At 39.5% G+C, this 17,594-nt stretch overlaps 1 protein-coding gene across 2 annotated transcripts in view; it reads left to right on the forward strand.

The window, feature by feature from the left end:
* Positions 1-17,594, forward strand: part of ralgps2 (Ral GEF with PH domain and SH3 binding motif 2) — a 73,035-nt gene that overhangs the window by 5,719 nt on the left and 49,722 nt on the right. The gene's annotated exons all lie outside the window — the stretch shown is intronic.

Consider the following 17,594-nt stretch of genomic DNA (forward strand, 5'->3'; position numbering starts at 1 on the left):
ATATCATATGAAGATTTATCTGTTTGTTTGTTTTAAACAGAACATAGGGCATAAGTGGACACTTGGTAATGTAAAAATCCCATAGCTTGTCCACTGGGGTGCACGCTGACTGTTGCTTACAGTATGCCTCCTTACATTGCTAGAAATTGAATAAACAATAAGCTCATCCCTTTTCCTTCTATGAATAAATATTATGCTATGAAGATGAGACTTAACAGGCCACAAAAAGTTGAATTTAGCTCTGCTACTAATCGGCTGGAGTCTTACTGATGGTGCTGCTGAGTACTAACATTTTTAACCCGTTACTTGACTATAATGATTATATATTCTTAAGTAACCTGGAATAAATTATTAAAGACAACTCTCATTTTAAACTTTGGGCTTTTAGGAAATCGGGTAATTTTTTTTTTCTTTATTAGTTTTTTGCAGTAAAAGAAGTTTTCACCAGAGTGTCGAGACTTGCCCGTTGTGATTGCTGCATCACTGCAGCTGTGACACAGCATTCAGTGTTGAATATGTTAAACTGACGATCGTCCTATTTGTTTGTGCCATCTTGCACTGCATGGATATTTAAGGGTACATCCATACGTACAACGTTTTGTTTGTTTGTTTGTTTTTAAATGTTAAAAAAAGTGCACATTTCCAAAGGTCTTTATCCTGGCAGGAGTTTTCCAAAAGCTTAGTTTTCACTAAATCCTATATGCTGTTTATATGTGGATGAAGGCTAAAATGCATTGAAAAAGCAATGTTGAGTAAAATACCGGTGCATATGTGGATGTAGACTCATTCTGGCCTTTCTTGAGGCACAGACTATTGATTTAGCAATATAATGGCCCAATATTAGTTCTCATAAACCATTCTAGTATGGGACTGAGCTGAAATGCTTTCATCTCTCTTTTGCTATGCTTTGAGTATGTTGATCGTATTTTTAATAAGTCACCCTAAAGCTGAAATCATCAAAGTAAGTGCTGTAGGTGTTGAATTATCAGCTTAAAGTTTTGAAGATGTTGCCTTTTTCAGTATTTCCAGTTAGCTGTTGCCAGTTGGAATACAATATAAGAAATCTGAAGTGCAACCTGTTGAATCAATAATCAGACAGGCTTTTGCTTTTTGAGGTAAGTTTTCAGTGCCTTTTGTCTATCTCTTGATCTGTGGGAATTTACTTCCATAAATTTAAGGGATGTATTAATGCTTTAGCTCCTATAAGCTAAATAGGAGGAACAGGAACAAAAATTCAGAGTTCAAATGCCACCTGAGACACTTTGTTAGTACAATAGTTGTTGTCCATCATATACCAAACTAGCAGGACAAGCCTTAAAATCTGGGTATACACTGTGCCAGTTTTAAAAAAACAGAATATTTTATTGATGCTTGTAGTCAGCAAAATTAGCAAGTGTGTTTTGCAGAGAGCTGTTGTCACTGATGACACACTTCCTAATTTGAAGTGTGATTCTATTGAAACAGGGTGCCAGTACCAGCTCCAGTATTAGTGCATGCAGCATAAAACAAAGGTAGCTTGTAATAACCAATTGCTTAAAGCCCTGCACCTCCACTATGTAACTGCATCAGTAATTTCCAGCCACTGTTTGCTCTTCCTGTCATACAAAGCTCAGCAAGTGAGTGCAGCTAGTGGTTCTTAGTTGAGTCATTTGTTTACATTTGGGTTGCACATCATTAGCGCCTAGCATCTCCCAGTTCAGGCCCTGGTTGTACTTCATAGTGATTTTGCCTTAAGTGATAAAACACATTTTTTTTGTTTCCAACTCAAGTGGGAATAGTAATTATTTTAATTTTTTTTTTTTTGCAAATCATACTTTGTTGCAAGTTGATGAAGTCACTCCCTTTTTAGGCACTAATGCGTCATCACAGGCTGACTTGTGGCTCAGAGACACACCTTGGCTTGTTTCATTGTTGCATGCACTGGGGAACATGAACGCATGGTCTTGCACTCACAATATCAGTGATATGACATTTTTGTACTGTGTAAATATTTATAGTACTATTATCGTGGACAGTATTACACTAAAAATCATCCATTCTGAATGCCAAAAAATAATCAAACTTCAGATAAAATGGAAAAACATGGAGTTTAGTGTTAGTTGGAGTTTAACAGCTTGTTAGTCACAAAATTATGTTAAACGGCAAGTGACTTTGAGCTATTGAGAAGAGGCAAAAATGCACCGCTGTATTTTCCTTTTCACTTCTTTATTCCATGACCAGCATTATTTCAAAACTCATGGGTGTTGGTCTGGGTTGGTGTGTCAGGTTATAGGCATTTGGAGTCATAAACTCTTGAACTGAGTTCAGGGACATCCTATAATAAAAGCCTTAGTCTTAAAGGCTAACTTGAAAAAGAGTTATGAGGCTTTTCCACAGTTTTTTTTTTTTTTTTTTTTTTTTGTTTTTTTTTTTTCTCAAAACTTCTGTGTTGTAGCATATCCTGAATATTCAAACTAAAAAAAATACAATGGAGGACTAAATGCATAATGAAATGCAATGCAGCCCTGATCTGCTTAAATAATTATGTGAAGATTTCTTTGGTGATTTTATGATTTGGGAATTGGGTTACATTTGAGTAACCCTGAAGGAAATAATCTCGCTCTTCAAAAGCTTTCAATTAGCAGGGTTTTCTGTTAATATGATTCTGTATGACAAAATATTCAGAATTACTTTAATTATAGGCATGTTTCACAAATAGGATTAGCTACCATAGTGTCAAGATGGTGGCGGGGCAGAGTAACAGGTTTGCAATGCTTGCTGAGCCTGAGGAGTCCGATCTTAATAAGACAGAATGTTAGTTGAAAAATTGCTGAGTTAGTGGACGAGGATTGGCATGTGTTCCTGCTCAGAAACGAGGAAGTGAGAGATCTTTGAAGATATTCTGAAAGGTTTTGTGGCAATAATGGCAGGGATTTCAGAGGAGCTGCGTGGAGATGCGCAAAAATTTAAAACGATTATTCAAAACCAGGCAGGCCAACTGGATGCACTTGAGCAGTGTTTAAAGCGAGATAATGTTGTTATTAGAGGATTAATTTAACCACCAAAGGTAAGGGAATGGTGGGCACAATTGGAGTTGAGATTGAGGTCGCTGATTTTAGTTTAAACTACTTGTAGAAAGTATGTGGCTTGCAAAGTGTATTGCCGCTGATGGTGTGTAATAATAAAACGTATTTATTTAGTTTATACTGTCTTTTAAAATTCCCACAGCTATAAACTCCACACTAAACTGGCTCATTATGTATACTGGGGGTTTTCTTTTTGAATAAAGAGTGCAAACAGACTTGTGATGTTTGGTTCTCCAAATTAAAAAAACAGGACTGTGATGTACTACCCCTTAGGCTGTATTGAACATAAACAGACAGATGCCTCACCCTTCCACTTCCCCCTGCATATTGTCCTGATCCACCGGTCTGTATCGGCGCTGAAGACAAGTCTTTGTGGTCTCACAACAGAGCCTCATCCATCTGTCTGAACCTTGAGTGTTTTTGGCTTTGGGTGCAAAACTGAGAGCTGAGCCACAGCTATGTCATGGAAACTTGTGAACTTGGTCTTGAACCCGGCCAAAGACAATAGATCAGATACAGACAAACACGATTCTAGCTCTGTGTTTTGTTCCATCTTCCTTTCGCTTTATTCTGCTCCCAATGTTTTCACTTCTACTCTTTCCTCCTCATCTGATAGTCAGCAGGTGGGCTTTTTGACCTCAAGCACACTATGAAAATAAGGTGCTGTATCCTCCCCACCTGTTATTTTCTTTTTTCCTTTTTAACTCTCCAGCACCTCTTTGATAAATGAGTAGAGATGATTCATATCCCAGGCAGATGTGTTTCTCTATCATTTCAAAGAATCCATTTAGATTTGTGGTACTGAGAATGATCTCTTTCCTGTCGCCTTTGTCAGGTTTCCCACTAGTTGGGTCTAGGCTTGCACACAGACTTGCTTGCACATGCCTGAAGTTACGCATCTTGCATCACCAACTGTCAGTCTGGGTATTAATTCATTCTGTGCAGCCTTTTTGTATGCATGCGAAATTATTGCAGGTGTTGAGATTAATGGATTTTTTGTTTATTTATTTATTTTTTTATTTAGGTTTTTATGAAAACCTCTAACAGTTCCACTCTGAGAGCAAATGGTGGAATTTAACTAAATAAGAAATGTGCTTAATATCTAAAGTGATAAACTTGAATACTTTCTAAAAGGCAAACTGACAAAATGGTAAACCTTAATGTCACAAGGAGTTTATTTGACACAAATGGATAGAATAGACAAATATGAACATAAGAAAGTTTATTTTCTTTCTTCCTTTTTAAAAAAAAAAATCTCTTCAACTACATATGCTTCACAGCCATAGACGATATAAAAGATGGATGTTGCTACTGTGAAGCCTCCAGGAAAGGATTTTCGCCATCACCATCTCAGGGTTTTGGAGTGAGATGTGCTGAGAAACGGGGCAGGTCTAATTGTGAAACACACATCCCCATTGGCTAACGACTTGGCACTCACAAGCCAGTGAACATCCTCTAGATAATCATTTATCATAGACCAGGATTTACAAAATTGATCAAAATCAAAAGAAAGGAAAATTGAGAATTTATGGGTCCAAACATGATGATTTGCTGCGATGCTTGATCTACAGCTGGACTTGAAATTAGCCTATTTTATTTGCTTTTTACTATTTTAAACACCCCAAGGCTGCTGTATGTCATGTATTATCAAAGTAGACTTGAATTAGACTGTAATTTTCAAAATTTGCCTTACTAAAAGAATAACTTTTGTCTGAAAAAGTGCCGAATGGTACTGTTTCAAAGAAGGCCCAAACCTATATACAGCTTTCCTCCCCTTCACAATTGTTCTGTTTTGTAATTATTTACACCTGTGAGCAATGCCAGACTCATTTATATGTAATAAGATGCGTCACCATCCTTTTAAGGCATACAGATTTTTCTTTCCCTCACAACTGGCTCTTATGACAGTAACGGTTGCTGCCTCGATGGACAGGCCTGCGTTTGATTCTGTTTTCCACGTGAAACGCTAACTTGAAGGTTTATTTGGATGCCTTTTGTGCTACAGCTGGACTCACATGAAGGTGGGAGAGTTGTAAGGATTTACAAGAGAAGGGGGAGGGTGACATTGCCGCTGGAAACAATGTCATTCCTATTTATAGTCAATAGATGAATGTTTAGTACCACATGGATCCTCTCTGTACTTGTCCTCTGAGAGAACAGCGGCTCGAACCAACCGTGCCGGTGTAACTCAGGCACTTCATATTATAATTTGTGTGTGTGCAGCTAGCCCCTGGCCATGCCTCTCTCTGTGTTTGTGTGTGAGAGAGAGAGGAGGATCAGAAAAGTGGTGTGAGGGGCTCATTCAGGGAGAGCGGAGATGAGGGGACAGAGGGGGGGAGGGGACTGAAGAGATACAGCTGTTTTTCGAGTCTCAGCTGTTGCTCTTCTTCCATTTGATACAGGCTTGCTTTTCCCCTTTCAAACACACACCCTAACTAGAAGCACAGCGCTGCATTGTTCTGTCTTGTGAGTAAAAGATAAAATAATCAATCTTTCATAGCTGCTATCAGATGGGAATACCGAGTACTTTCCATATTAGTATGAGAGACAGCAATGACCAGATTTGGAAAAATCTGCCTCTGCTGCTTGACTCTCCGTCTCTGCAGATAATTCGGATGGGTTCAGTTTGATATTTATTTCTTTTTCTGGTTATTCTCATCCTCTGCCTCATTTTTCTCCCCCTTGGCCAGTGTGTGGGTGTCATATTTTAGTCTCCCCTGTGACCTCTGACCTAGTGACTTAGAGCGAACAGCTGTGTATGTGTTCACAGGCACACTTGTTAGTTTCTCCCTCGGCCTCTCTCTCTCAGCAGCAATCCCTTTTTTGTGCGCTTTTAAGTTGTAATTACTCGTTTTATCAGGCCCTGGAGATAGGGCAGTGCCATGTTAAGGGGAAATCATGCATGCAGCACTCCGTGTGACTACGTGTTAATCTGTATGGGAAGCCCGTTACCTCAGTCTTGCTCAGTTAAGCAAAGTGACTTGAATTGTAGATAAAAACTGAAACTTAAGTTCTGTGTTTAAAGCCAAAGCCCTTTCCTCTTTTGTCATACTGAATACTTGGCTTTGCAGACTTATGCACACACAGGATGTAACTCTGACAATAGCTAGCCTGCAGAGTGTTTGTTTTCGAAAAGCCTGCTGAATCTGATGTTAAGTTTTGGCTCGGAGCAGCTCTTTTGTGTCAATAGTCTGAACAGATAAGGAACAACTAAAAGAGGACTGGGTTGTAGGAGGAAGATGAGCTCATTGTTGCAGGGATGCTGAAATCTTCTGTTTGTTTGGAATGTCTTATTTAGTGGATTATACAGTACACTGAAGGAGAATATCCTTCTTACGCTCTCAGTAAAGCTCACTGATTTGATCTTTGATCTCATCCTGCCTCATAAAGGCACTTTTTTTTTTTTTGTGGTTAAAGTTTGGCTATGAGGTAGGCCTGCTTGCTTGGGGCCAAAAATACAGCGCTTGTTTGTTGTTGAATGGTTTCTTTTGAAATATGCATTTGTTGAAATTAATAGAAAAATAGTATTAGTGTTTCTTGGTAATTGCTGTAAAGACAAAAGCAAAAGACAACATGAGAGCAATGTTGAAAAAGGTAATGCAGAAAAAGAATAGTTTTATCCTTATTATCTGTCATGGATAATTCTAATTAATTTAAAATTTCAGTCCCTTATAAAGCCATACTTGTGCCAAAAAAAACTGGCACCAAAAGCTGATGGTTGGAGCGTGTGCACAAATTAGATTCAAATTATAACAGTTGTTGATGGAGAAGCATTAAGATCTTGTGCGCCCCCCCCCCCCCCCCCCCCCCCTTTTTTTTTCTTTTTTTTTTTTTCTTCTGTTCTTTAAATGCAACTATGATTCTGCATTTATGGTTTGGAGATGTGTCCCCTCCTGACCAGCTTCCTGTGCAGGGATATAGAGTTTGGCATGTCTAAAAGGAGGTTTTGTTGTACCAGCACCGTGGGAGTTTGTGCGTATTCCTGTGCTGACATAATTGTATGGTTTGTCAGGTTGCAGCATGCAATGTCTTTTAGCTGTGAGGGCCCACCCGGTATCCAGTCCTGGGAAAGGCTGTGTTTTTCTTTTTGTGGTACCATCAGTGTAGATGTGGCAGAGTCTCATTTTTGTGCATGGACCATTTCTTTGTTGCTCCACCATTGATATGTGGTCATTTCTTAACTTAAAGAAGGAAAATATGTTCACATATTTAATACTAACATCGTAGACTGGGTTAACAAGTTGTAAAGATGGGAATTTGTGTGTGATTTGATTGAAACTGATCATTAAATCCTCACAATCAGATTCAGCATCTGGGTTGCAAGTTCTTCTTACAGTTTAACAGTAGTTCACTTAATGTTTCGAACACCAGGTGACCTTTAGGAAAACGTTTGACTGAAATCGTTCAAACTCAGGCAGGAACTATTACCCTGGTTTTTATCTGTTCATCAGAATAAAAGCCAAGCAGTTTTGCTCTCAAGATCGGCCACAGTAAGCTTTGCTTTGTCATCAGTAAAGTGCCCACAAAGCTTAAAGTTTTGTTCCTTTTGCAGGTTTTTGTTCTTTTGTTAAGTAAACTTTTAGGGCCTTTTTTTTTTTTTTTTTTTTTTTAAAAACAAAAAGCAACAACAGAAAGGAGCCATTGACTGAGAGGGAGAGGAAAAAACTCTACACTAAACTCCTGTGACTAAAATTTCAGATGGCATATTTACAGCACTGATTTAAAGCTGTGCATAGGCAAAACAGATGCTAAGAGAAGGAGATGGTTTCTTTTCGTAGTTTCAAATTTAGTGCTCACATCAGGCCGGACTGAAAGCTTGTCTACCTGAAGGTAAATGATTCATTTCTGATCATGTGATTAGAATTCTTTCTCCAGTCTTTCAGCCTGTTGCTTTACATTTCATGGAACAACTGAGAAACATTAATGGCATGAAATCAGTCTATAATAGTAGAATATATGTTCCTACCTGTATTTGAAATGGTTCTTCTTTTCTCTTAATGCAGCAGGTTCTTCAGGCTCCCTCATGTCCACACACAGAGAATCAGAATCAGAAGACTTTATTTATCCCTAAGGGGCAATTAACAAACAACAGAGAGAATACAGTGATAAAGCAAAGCTACCCAATAACACTGTGAACCAAAGACTTTATGAGAACTTCAAGAGGTTAATAAAGATAAAATAAAAAAAAAAAAAGAACAGAAAAAGGGGCAAGAGAAAAACCTGTCACACCTTGCATTCTAAAGTAATTGTTTCCAAAGCATTTTTTGTCCACCTTTCAATATGATTGTAATCTACAATTACCTTCTTTGAATGTGAACTTGAGTCAGTTCGGAAGTAGGGTTAGCATTAACAATCTCCGGAAATTTTATTTTTTTGTTTCCAACATGATGCGTCATTGGCCCTAAATGATAGCAAGGGGAAGAGCAACCTTTGTGAAGGGGAAATGAAACGATTAGTGTTGCAAACCACCAATACAAATAAAATACCTGGGAATAAGGAAAAAGTCAGTGGAAACTATTGAAACTGCTACTTTCCTCATTGCTTCTGCTTTATTGGCGACGTCAGCAGCCCTCAGCCTGTTTGCATCATCTGACAGAAGTTGGCTAATACTCGTGCAGTACCACTTTGAACAGGTACTTGGAAACCAAGCATTTCTTTCACATTGAGAAAATGCTCAGGCCATTTTAAAAGAGCATGGGACCTGAAGTGGAGGTAGCAAGACTTTTTCTTTTCCTTTTAACTGTGTGAAACTGTCTGAGAAGATGATAAGGGGGTCCTTTTATGCTACTGGACTATAAACAAAAGAAAATGCAGATCCAGATTCCCACAGATGTGCCTTAATTTAAAGGATTGACAACATGTCTGATGGCATAGAAGCTGCTTTTTGCAGTGGTTAAAATCTTTTTCTTGTGGGCACAACATATGCCTAATAGAGCAGGGCGATATAACATTGTGCATGGAAGTTATATAAAAATGTAACAGTGCAAATGCAAATTCCTTGCTGACAGTTTAACCAAAAAGTGGAAACTGGCCAACATATCCTCAGCATAACCATGTAGAATATTCACAAAACTTAAAAAGAGGTTATACACACACAATACGGTAATATTATGTTGAAGCACAGTACGTATCACTCCGCGAGGCTCCTGCCTATGATAGCCGTAATCCTCCGACAATCCATCAAGCGGTGTGGGTTCTTATCATAGCAAAGTCGTACTAAAACAGTTGGCAGATTTTCGAGCGCCGTGTACCACATAAAATCGTTTCAAGGTCAGTAAACACAACCAGAATCCAAGCATAAGGCACACGGGATTATAAGGGGCACTGTCGATTTTCAGAAAAATCAAAGGATTGATTTTAAGTGTATTTTCCAAAAAACACGGTAATAACGACGGCCCGCTAGCATGCTCTACCAAAAATAGTGTTTTGTTGTGTGTCTGACGGACTAAAGCTAAACCAGTTCCACACCACTGAAGTTGCAGCATTTTTACAAAACAATTCTGGTTCATCTGTTTCATTCAACGATCCGCTTTCGCCCTTCTCGTTCTCTGTCACCACCGTGCTTTTTCCACCATATGCGTATGAAAACAAAGGCACTGCAAATGCGCGTTTTACCCATATTCTATCGCGATATTTCATTCTCTTACCGTTGCCCAACATTAAACCAGTATTACTGTGAACGGTATGATATAGGGCTGTGCGATATGACAAAAATCTCATATAAGACATTTATCGTCCTGACAACGATATAAATCACAAAAATGTAATATTTTCTGTAAATTCTGTGAATCTCGGGCAACTCGACTTGCGTTTAGTTTTTCCAGCTGGGCGTCCTTTACCTGGATTCCAGTGTTTTAAGTGATGCATGAAACTAGGGCTACTCGATTATGGCAAAAATGACAATCACGATTATTTTCACTGAAATTGAGATCTCGATTATTTGACGATATTTATTTAACAATAACAATGTATTGAATAATGACTTTAAAGATTGTCAAAAATAATATAAAATAGTGCAAATACTGATAACAGTGCAAATGTTTGCAATATAAAACATAAATGAAAAATGTAAACATCTATGTTTAGTGAACTTTGCAGTGTTGCTCTGTGGTGCAGCTACGACACAGTAGCAAAGTTTACACACTGTGTCTACTTGATCCACGTCTGACTCCGTGAACCCATAATGTTTCCACACCACTGAAGTTTTTTTTTACCTCTTTTCAACCAACGGCAGTCACTCTCCTCTCCAAATAACTTCTGCTTAGCTTTCCGAGCTTCCCTCGGGTCCTCTTAATTGTTGTGACGCGTGTTCGAAATGCAGAGCGGTGCGCTCGATTTGCCACAACGGAGAGTAAAGCACGAGGGAGGTGCTAATAATCGGCTCAGTCATTTTTAATGATCGTTGAAAGCCCAGATCGTAATCGAGATTAAAATTCGATTAATTGAGCAGCCCTACATGAAACTATACATTTTTAGACACAAGTTGTAATGGCCACCATTTTCTCTCAAAGTTTGAGTCTAAGGTTAATTTTTTAGCACTTGATGGCTTTTTTTTTTTTTTGCTTCTCATCCGTAAACTCTCTGCATACTCTTTCATGTGATTCGCTTTATTTTGAAAAGTCTCAACAGGATCTTGAGCTTTATTGTGAAAGGTTTACGTGGAAAACAAACAAGCGGACAGCGGAGCCACGCGATGGTTTTACCATCATTGTTGCTAACGAAAACCGGTAAAAAACAGGCACTTGTCTGCCCATAGTGTATAAGAGAAAGAGAGAACTTTAAGAAGTTAATATAGCCACTAAGGTGACCGTCAAAACGATGAAAAATATTGCTGTAAACAGTTTATTTTACGACATCACAAAACAAACGATAGCATAATAGGAAACGATAGACGTTTTTATATCGTCATCTGATATATCGTTATATCAAACAGCCCTAGTATGATATGGCCCAGCCCTAATGCCTAATGATCACTATCCTATGATCTATAGTGCCTCTTTATTTTATCTTAACCTTAGAGCTCCCAAGTTTGAGAATGAAGGATTTGTGCTTCCCTTCCCTTCTTTTTATTTTTTATTTTTAAATAGGAGAGGTGATTATCCAACTTCTTATCTTCAGAAAATTTGGTCAAAAATTACATGTGCAACATTACAGATGCAGTGGCTTGCTGTGCTGGAGTTTGGGCCCTGCTCATGTGTCTCTTGTTTACATATTTACACAAACCAGTTGCCACACACTGATAGATTATGACTTTATATAAGAGACTGCATTATCTTTTTTCTTCTACACACACGATGAAATATCGCCTTAGCCCCAAAGTGTCTTTTGATGATCTGACACTAAAATGCCTCTGCATTATGCAGTTCAGATGGCAAAGTTGATCAAGCCAACTTATCACCACATGTTGGCTCCAGACAGATGGTTTCTTTCTGCAAAAGCAGTTTATTAGCCACATGATTTTATTCAGCTCTGAGACTGCCACCACCCACACGTCATCTCCGCTCAGCCCACTGATGTGTCATCATGTTCTTAAGCAAGAATCTGTGGTGGAATGCCGCTCATTGTGATGCACCGGGGTCTGTCACTAAGGTGTGATTGATTGATCAATAATAAATGTCTATCCTGTGAGGCTTTCATACTGACAGAAAATTTGTTCATACAGCTATCAGTGTGCTTTTTTTTTGTTTTGCTTTTTTTGTCCATGTTGTTACTGATGAGAGTAGTAAGTGGTGATTAGCTGGACATTATGGACAATGCTGGGCATCCTCTGCACACGGCCATAAACAACCGGAGGAGTCTGTTCAGTGACAGGTTGCTTAATATATATACTGCATAATATAACGATTTCACTCAGCAATTGTGTCTTTACTTGGTGTCCAACAAGAGGTTTCACTCTTGTGCCAGCCCTCAGAGACTCATAGAGGAAGACATAGAGATCATATCAGTTTCCTCTAAGCATTACTGCTCTGACTGACTGCTCTGTTGCCCTATATTGTTACCATGTCCTTTCCTTGTTTAATAGTCCATGCAGAGAATGACCACAGACAACAGTACTGCTGCCAGCTTCTCGCTTCCTCTGCTTCCTCTCCCTCCCCGCTTCCTCTCCTACTTTTTTTTTTCCCCTTTCTTTCTTTCCCCACTCAACTGTCACCATGCTCAGGTCGCCCAGGCCTCAGCAGCAGAGTTGAACTTGGTCCGGGCAGCCTGCCTGCTCCCATTTGGGCCACAAATCAGGCTGAAGTCAGCACACACACACAGATACACTCAAACTGTAGGCCCTTTCCCTGCCCACACGTGACAGCCTGCCGCTCTGAGGCCCTGCCACATGCCGCTACTCACAAGCTTGGCACTGTATCCTCTCTTCAGTTCATTTGATGGATAGTCAGATACAGTTATAAAGACCAGTTGGGCCTTGTATTTGCTTTTGGCAGCTGAGGTTTTGTAGTATTTCATGATTTCAGAGGTTGCTTATAGCTGTAAGTAAAAGCTAGGTCACTGTAAAAATGTTAACTATAGATGTTATCTATGTCTGTGAGCATTGTACCTACAGAGCCTGCCTGTGACACTGGGGGATGTGCGATGAGAAAAGACAGAAGACAGCCTGTCTTTAAAGCGTGAGCTCTAATTATCCCCCTGAAAGCTGTAGAGATCAAGCAAGCAGGGGTGAAAGAGCAAGGGAGGAAAGTTTATCTAAAACATTATTTATTTATTATTTTTTTTTTTTAGAAAAACATCAACACTGGCTTAGAATTGGGTTTAGATGTGTGACATGTACGCCCCCTCCCTCCCAAAACAAAAAACACGATCAGCTGATCAGAATCACAATCAGCTGACGGCCATAAAAATGTTTAGACAACTGAAAGACTTGTTGAAGGCATTTAATTGTACGTACAGAAGGTAATTACTTTATATTGTGATATATTCATTATAATTCAGAAATAATTTTATATGGACAGTTGTCTTGAATACCTTTTTTTTTTTTTTTTAAATTTTTTTTTTTACCTGATATAAAATACACATTTTGTGTTGTTGCTGATGAAGCTATATTGGCCTTTTTTAAAATTCAGACACTGCACACTGATTGGAGGGGGGGATTTGACTCAAATAAGGTTAAAAGTTAAATGTTTTGAAAAAGTGCAGGTGTATTTACAAGTGTAAAATTGATCATCACTTTTTTTGTGCTTCATGTCCTACTTTTTTTAAGACCCTCTTTGTCCTCGGCTGTCTATCTTTCCACTACATCACAGTAATTTCCCGTCACAAATAGACCCAGATGCTCATAAAATGATGGCCCACTATGATAGATGGTACATTGCTGTTAATTCACTGTCTGGAAAATCTGTGGTGTCACTGGGTTCATTGCCTATTGATTTTCTGAAGAAGGAAAAAAACAAAAAAAACCCAACGTGCTTTTGTTAGATGATACGGCACCATTAAACTTATTTTCTTTTTGTTTGCATTATGTTGCTCTAATAAATCAGATGCATGCGAGCGTCTTGTCTGGAAGAGTGGCTGTATTTGGGGTATAGAATTATCTTCTCACTTCCTCTTGTGCGAACTTAATAAAAACTGTATCGACCGAGTAACGGGAATACCGCATGCTGTAATAGCAAACTGGGGAATTACTCAAAAGTATAGCCTGTGTGTGTCTCTGTGTGTGTCATAAAATGCAGAAAGTCCCTGCACCCCTGACTGGTGTTTAAAATTTGAGTGGATGGAGAACATTGCTTTTATGTTCACATCAAAGTGTAATTGTAGTGTTATGACAGTTTTTGGTTTCGGTCCTCCTGTTCCTATAAATGTTTTCCCTTATCCACTTCTGCTGGTCTAAACTGCCATGGAGTTACCACTGTCCCGTTATTGACCTTCATGAAGGGCTGAACATCACTGGCATGTTAAGTGATCATGTGAAGGGGCTGTTAGTCGTGTTCCCTCGACAACACACACAGACATTATTGTCCCTCTGCAGGCATTGTCACCAACTTCTGCTTATACAGCCAACCTGCTGAGTGAAAGCGGTGTATATCGATCCATGGCGACACGCTGCTGTAGTGCGTGTGCGAGAGTGTGTGTGTGTGTGTGAGTGAGAGAGAGAGATAGAGATCGTCCGGGCTTCTCTTAGCTCCAGATCAATACTGTCCTGCTGTCCCCTAGGAGGCTTGATGAGAGCCCAGAGAAAGCGAGAACAACCTTGACTCAGTCTTCCATGGCATCGCATTAAATGAAATGCTACCAACAAGCTCTCTGGTGATTAGCAAGCTTCACATAATGCATGAGCAAAATTAAAAGTAACACTTTCTCTGTTTCTGTAAAGCAGTAGTGAACAGGAAATACAGTCATGTAAGAAGTCTGGAGGCAAGACGGAAGACATGGTTTGCACTTGATGTGTGTGCTTGGCTGCAGATGGTCTGCAATAGGAGTTTATGAGGATATGGGTTTTTGAGGAGTGAGGCTGACAAGATATTATAATATTTTAAAACTATACTGCAGCAAGAACTCAGCCATATAGAGCCATTTCATGTAATAATTTATATAACTTCCATTGCTAAGTGCTGCTGTAATTTTGAGTAATTGTTATGTTACTCTGTTATTTGTCAAAGCACATTTGCTTTTGTATAATTTGCCCTGTTGTTAATACCATATTATACCAAATTTCCCCTTGTGGGACAATTAAAGGATTATTCTATTCTATGCTGCTTTTTATAGCTTCTTTTTAATGTTTAGATTATTTGAGTGATTTAAAAAATACAGGTAGTAGGTCCTGCGTTTTTATATCTTAAAATTTGAATGTGCAGTGAAGTGTTTCATCTACAGATTTACCCACTCGGAACGTTTTCTTTTCATATGGTAAAGAGGCCTATGATATATTTGAATGGTGGAGGGATAATTTGCTTTAGAGTTTAAACTTGGACGGTGTGAATGGTATGTATCCGTACTGTGTACTAAAGAGAAGGGGACAGCAGCACAGCTTAATGGGCTGTCACATCCCTCAGTGCACACCTCAACACACTGACCCACTTTGGCTCTCTGACTTTGGCGCATCTGCGGCATGCTTTTCAAACGCATCAAGCCCCACTTCTGCTAGGCAGAGCAGAAAGCACATGTCTGTACTGAGCATGTAGACCGTGACGAAGAAGACGTACTGCAGTTTTTATCATAAAGCACAGCGGAGGAGAAAAAGACTTGTTTTCAAATGACTGTGCGCTTCAGAGGAAATGCTTCCATTATTGTTTGCTTGCTAACAAGACCTCCCTTAGAGAGAGAGAGAGAGAGAGAGAGAGACAGACACACACACACACACACACACACACACACACACACACACACACACTTAATGTTTAATAGTGAGAACAGATTGAGAACCGATGCTCGGCCTGCAGGACTGTTGGGTGTCAAAGAAAAGGCCTTTAGTTCTTTAGACGGAGACTGGCAGGGTTGGCTCAGTGTTTCTGTTAACACTAAATGCTACACAAGTCTCGTGTGATCCTTTATTCAGTCTCACAGCTTGTGACCTTTCCTCGATCACACAGATCCGTGTTGGTCCTGCACATACCCATTGTGCTCATTTCCAACTCCCTCTTTTTATTCTTGGACTTCACTGGAGTAGCTTTACATGATTGTTCTAAAGAACCTTTTTTTGTTTTGTTTTTTTAAATTTAAATCTTACCTTGAGTGCCCCCCCCCCTCCCAGTTTATCCATCGTCTGAAACAAGCCTTTTTAGCCCTGTTCCTATGATAGTTTGCACCTTCCTTTCTTCTTCTTATTGTAAGCATACATACAACAAAAGTAAATAGGACACACATGTGAGTCAACTCTCTGCATGGAGTATTTTAATGCCAGGTGTTTACTGTTTCCATGATGCTGGGCCATCTGGGATGCACTGCTACAGATTTGTCATGTAAGATGTTTTGTGTAAGACACCCGTCTAGAGCAGTTCCATGGGTGTATGGGTACTGTAACAGAGTTACAGCCACCCCATGTATATATCATATTTTCACCAGATTAAGACGTGGAACTTTCCGTGCTTCTAACGAATGAATGACTAAAATAATCTGATTATCAATAGTTGATAAATTTTCGCCTCTCACTCCACTCCCACAAACTATCACGTGCAGCGCAAACCCTCAGATTTATTTATCTTAGTGTATGTTTGCATTTCTTACTAATCAGTGCTTCCAGCTTGAATATATAATGCTGCCATAAAATAAGGTTGAGGTGAGGATTAAAAGGACAGGAGATGAGCAGTTTAAGCAGGACCTAGGACATGTCCAATGGAGGTCATGGAAGACCTGTTTTCATGGCTGCTGGAGGTAGGAATGTAAAAGGTCAGTGCACGATGTGGAATGCGTCGTCACATGCACAGATACGCTGGCACGTGCATGACGACAACACACACAAAAACACTCGCTAATACGCATTATGCCCTTCAGTACTGAGGCAGCCTGGGCCTTTTGTGTGTGAACTGCAGTATGTGAATGTCAGAAGGTAGTCTGGAATTCAGTGAATACAAGGAGGGAGAGGCAGCCAATTCACAGAGCGAAGTCTGATTGAACGCCACTTGCTATGCAGTCTTATGAGTCACATTTAGCTTAACGACACGTCCTCTTCTGCAAGCTCCAACACGAGTAGTTCTACTTTCTGTCACTCTTCCTCTTCTTATTCCAGTCGTGCCCTCTGCAAGGTTTATACTTGTGATGTTGAGACGTCAGCCCGTCTTGTTCCCCACACACACCTGTGCCTTATTAGTGCGCACATGTTTTTCTGCCAGCTGACATTATAAACATTCCCTGGGCTTGAACCTCAGAAAGCCCAGCATTATGACACGCCTATGTGGAGTTATGTCATCAAACACAGCACATTTCAGCTCAGCTGACTGTCAGGTGTGTCAGACACAAGGACATTTAAATCAGGAGCACCAGCTAGTTGGGATTGGATAGGGTAAGGCAATGAGTCAGATGTGATTGTTAATAGCGGGAGGTGTGGATATCGGAAGAAGCTGTAAAACTAGATGTAAACTAGCTAGGATGGTTATGGTTAAGGAGTTCTAACAGGACAAAATGAGTGACAGCAGATGAGCAGAAACCTGCTGTTATCAGAGGCTGTTTACACTGCTCTGGGTTGATAACACTTTGACTATAACACGCCGAGGACAGATGTGAGAGCTTGTTAAAGCTGTGTACACAGATGCTATTTCTGTCCTCCTAGCACAGAGATGTTTGTATGTATTTATTTATTTTTTATATTTAACGAGCTGTGTGACGCAGGGGGGAAAAACGAAACCCAAGTGAGGCAAACGTTCATTGTCTTATTTATTTGATTTTATGTATTTATTTGGGGTCATGTCTTTATAGGCTTATCTTAGCCAAAGTTTGAAGTTTATTTTGGATTATGGAAATCTTAATGTAGTGTTTGGGAAAGGTAACAAACAGAAATACTGACTATCGTTATAACCTGGAGGGAATAGGAGATATACCATGCTCCAGTCTAGCTCAAGCTTTTATTGCTTATCGTAGTGAGACACCTACTGG

This window comes from Maylandia zebra, linkage group LG23 (assembly GCF_041146795.1).
Source record: "Maylandia zebra isolate NMK-2024a linkage group LG23, Mzebra_GT3a, whole genome shotgun sequence".
Classification (NCBI taxonomy): domain Eukaryota; kingdom Metazoa; phylum Chordata; class Actinopteri; order Cichliformes; family Cichlidae; genus Maylandia; species Maylandia zebra.